Below are 4,313 nucleotides of genomic sequence, written 5' to 3'. Positions count from 1 at the left end.
GTCGACAGCAAGCCCTCCTGTGTTGGGGGACCTGAAACCCCGCTGGTACTGTCCGCCTAATAATATCTGGAGACCTACTGTCAAGGTAAGATCTGAAATACCAGGTCCACAATATGAACTTTTTTCTTAATTCCACCAAAATCTAACCTATTTCAGGTGAATTTTCCAATCGAGAAACTTTCAGAAACGGAAACGGTTTCGATGGTGCGCCATCTTGGATTTCCTTTGGTTTCTTAGATTCGTAGAAGCTTAACTCATCCTCTCCTATGGTTTAGTACAGGCGCTATTTCAGTTTCCTGAAGGAAACCAGAATTTTCCCGTCAAGAAAACACATCTTTTTATATGGGTTTCAGTCGGTGTCCATCGACATAGTGTAGTGTAGGTGTACCCTCGAAGCTTTTTGAATAGAGTATTTCCACGTCTGCCCTCTATTAATTTGAAATATGGCCCAACGGCCGAGACCACAACCTCAGTTTCAACTTGGTGTCAAACTAAAGTGTCAAGAAAAAGCCTTTTTTAGACTTTGGAATAAGATGAACTAATTAGAAAATATTATGGTGTAGCCCCAAGTTTAAAATACTTTTTTCTGTGACTTAAAACCAACCCATTTCAATCATGTTCATTACTGTACAGGCTATCAAGGAGTTCGAGATGATAAGTGACGGTGATCGCGTACTAGTATGTGTATCAGGTGGCAAAGATTCCCTATCTCTCCTGCATACACTACATCAATACTCGAGATGATAAGTGACGGTGATCGCGTACTAGTATGTGTATCAGGTGGCAAAGATTCCCTATCTCTCCTGTTCCTTCTCTCTTCGATTTCGGGACGATAAGACCATAGCAGTTACAGTTCCCTCTGTCAAACCTCTTAAAAAAATAATAATAATAATATTGCATATCTAGAACATATTAAAAATATTCCGCTTTCTAGATGTTAGGGTTTTGGAGATAGAGCGATCAGTGTGTGAATGATTGAATTTATCTCACTTTTATACGAGAGCAAAAAGGTTATAGTATAATCGAAAAGGTTATAGTATTGTGGTATAATGGAACAACTTAATTCTAAGCTGACAGTCTACATAAAGGACTACTTATACTGTCTTGCTACTCCTGTCGTAGGTACTCTATTAATCTCAATAAAAAAAAAAAAAAAAAAAAAAAAAAAAAAAAAAAAAGTTCGCTTATGCCTCGGGATGAACTAGCGGGATTCCTGAGCGAAGCGACGGAATCCAGCTAGTTGTGGTATAATGGAACAACTTATTCTAAGCTGACAGTCTACATAAAGCACTATACTTATACTTATACCGTCTTGCTACTACTGTCGTACTCTATAATAATCTCAATCCCTTTCCTCTCCGTACAGGAACGCCCAAAAAAAAAAAAAAAAAAAAAAAAAAAAAAAAAAAAAAGATGAGTTGGACTTGCCTAGATATCTATACCTAACTACATATTTGACATTCGGAAAGTTAGTCATAGCATAGTGGGTTCTGGATCTGTAAGTTGGTCTTTATAAAATTTCGTAGTGTGTTGAGCCTTATGACAAACATTTATGTTTCACACAGTTATTTAGTTATTTTATTATATATATATTTTTTTTTTGACACAGCTATAAAGTGTGACCTCGAGGGTAGAAAACAAATACAATTTTGTGTAGGTATAATTCAATGTTGGCACACTAATAAAGAAATACAGTAGAACCTCGATTATATCAACTCTAAAAATCGGTGTTTTTCCCTATATTTCAAGGAAATCCTACTGTATCAGAGAAACAGATCATCGAAAGTGTTCATATAATGAGACTAATGACGAAGAAAACAATATCGAAGTGTTTGTCGAAGTGTTTTTGTTAGTTTCTTAGTTTGTTTTATTTAATTTAAAAATAAAAGGGTATTTCTTCCCTATTTGTTCCACTAAATTTGGCCCTATTTTCATTGTTTTATACGGAATTTCGATTATATCAACTTTTATACAGAACCTCGATTATATCAACTACCCTTGGTCCCAATTAGTTGATATAATCGAGGTTCTACTGTATGAATAAAAATAATGCAATTTTGTTCTAGGTAAGTGATAATACAAAAGTACCATCAATAAATAAATTTTATAATACAAAAATATAAATCAGTACTTGAATAGAATTATACACTATGGCAACAAAACAAGGCAAGATAAAATAATAATAAGCCTAGTTATATTCGATTATGTGAAATTTAATTCCGTCAAACATGGCTGAACCAATGAGATTGTGAGATTTCGCTGTGTTTTCGTCCAAAGTGGAATCTCATTGATTTAGCAATGTTTGACTGAATTAAATTTCATATAATCGAATACAACTCATCTCAAAAACAGGAGGGGTACCAAAATCAGTCGTCCAACCTCTGAAAGACCTCCATCTACCAGAACATCTCATGCAGTGTAATAACTATTTTTTCCCCTTTCACACACGAAAATATCTCATTCTACACTCTCCGACAAAATTATCCGGAACCCTTAAAAATTGTTTGACAACCAAATGTCTAGTTAATTTTGTTGGAGAATGTATATTTTTGGTTACATTGTTTCGTTATTTCTACATGTTCATATTACATAATGGTTTATGTAAACAGATATCTCGGTAATCTGGTGATAATATTTGCCCTGCTCAGCAATAATCAGCAAACACTTGTGCAATTTAGAATGTAGGGCTCTAATAGGTAGTTGATACAAGAAATACTTGTGATTCAGAGTGAACTGTGAAACTCGGAAAAAAGCCCAATAGATCAGTTGCGCTTACTTGGGTCATGTTTCAAAGTCATAGAGCAGAAAAAATGAGGACCAACGGAATTTTTCTTTTTCTTCTACGACTTTTATATCTCGAGATAAATCGATTAAAAAAATGCCGGTAAATCGTGAACTTTGACGTCACGGCATATGCTCCCGTAGGCGATGACGTCACATCAAATGTCCCGAGCAAAGCTCCCTTGCAGGCAACGCATTAATGTACTTGTGCGCATACGTTTCTGCGCAGTTCTTTCTGCTCCTCGGCTAGCGCGCTTGCATACACTGGCGCTACCTAGCGGACGAAAATAGCAACTGCGTTAACTCTGACGTCACACATCTTCATTAGAACGGAAAATAAAAATTGAATTTTCGATCGTTTACAGTTATTTCTTCGGAGTTTTGACCTCAGATTTGGATTTTTCCCAACTTTTTACATAGGAATCGACCATTTATTTATAATTTTTACCCATTTGCAACTCCTCCATTGGGTCCAAGATTTATTCAGAATATTTCCTTGAGAGTAGGAAATTTTTGTCAAACAATTTCAACAAAATCGGACAAACCTCTCGAGAGATATGGTTAAACAAACAGACAGACAAACTAAATGCAAAATCCTCGAGCTAAAACTAAGAACTCGTTTCGTTAAATGAAACCCATCTCCTTTTCAATTGAATCCAGTGAAATAATTATGAAATGTTATGAAATTTTTCTACAAGAAATTCAATAAAATTGATTTTGTTTTTTAATATTTTTATTTTCCAATTTTTTTACCTAGTTCTGTAAGTTAGAATAAAAAACATTACATCACACCCAGCCTGTTATATCGTACTCCCGAGACTTCATGTAGCTCAACAATGACATGTCCGATTGGTAACCACGCTCACCGTTACTTAGCTTGAGCGTCCGTTGGGATTCTGGGTTAGAATTGTATTTATTTGCTAGTGTGATATTATTTTGTCCGAGTTTTTTTCATGGTTACCCACCTTTTCATATTGGATTATTTTTATACTAAAACATAATATACTGCATCAATGTGACGTTAAATATAAGTCGTGTTCTATTGTTCTACCGAAGATTTCAAATAACTTTGAAAGACTTTGTTTAGGATGTCTGAAATTTTATGAAGTTCTTGGGTAGAAGTGCTCACTAAGTGAGAATCCTGCCATTAAAGAAAAAAAGTTCTTGGTGTAAGTACCTAATTCTAAAAGGTGACGTTAAATATAAGTCGTGTTCTATTGTTCTACCGAAGATTTCAAATAACTTTGAAAGACTTTGTTTAGGATGTCTGAAATTTTATAAAGTTCTTGGGTACAAGTGCTCACTAAGTGAGAATCCTGCCATTAAAGAAAAAGAGTTCTTGGTGTACCTAATTCTAAAAGGAAAAAAAACTCCTTTTGACAATTCGTGAAAATTTGTGTTCATGAAATATTCGTGTCAAAAAACTGACTTAAAAAGAATTTGAAAACTTACTCAGGTAGAATAATAGAACACGACTACAGCTATGTGTTAATATTGTCGTCCCAAACACGAAGAGGCGTAAGTGCAAAAAT

The 4,313-nt window shown here is 34.7% G+C and overlaps 2 long non-coding RNA genes across 2 annotated transcripts; one reads left to right on the top strand and one right to left on the bottom strand.

The window, feature by feature from the left end:
- Window positions 1-3,715: 3,715 nt before the first annotated feature.
- LOC113472641 lies at window positions 3,716-4,262 on the bottom strand. The gene is made up of 2 exons (XR_003394867.1): window positions 4,130-4,262; window positions 3,716-3,958 (listed from the first exon to the last, which is right to left on the bottom strand). It is a non-coding gene; the product is annotated as an uncharacterized LOC113472641 (long non-coding RNA).
- LOC113472640 lies at window positions 3,737-4,292 on the top strand. Its single transcript, XR_003394865.1, has 2 exons — window positions 3,737-3,796; window positions 3,972-4,292. It is a non-coding gene; the product is annotated as an uncharacterized LOC113472640 (long non-coding RNA).
- The last annotated feature ends 21 nt before the right edge of the window (window positions 4,293-4,313 follow it).

Source organism: Diaphorina citri, unplaced genomic scaffold (assembly GCF_000475195.1).
Source record: "Diaphorina citri unplaced genomic scaffold, Diaci psyllid genome assembly version 1.1 scaffold6693, whole genome shotgun sequence".
Classification (NCBI taxonomy): domain Eukaryota; kingdom Metazoa; phylum Arthropoda; class Insecta; order Hemiptera; family Psyllidae; genus Diaphorina; species Diaphorina citri.
This window is presented reverse-complemented; position numbering and strand designations above follow the sequence as displayed.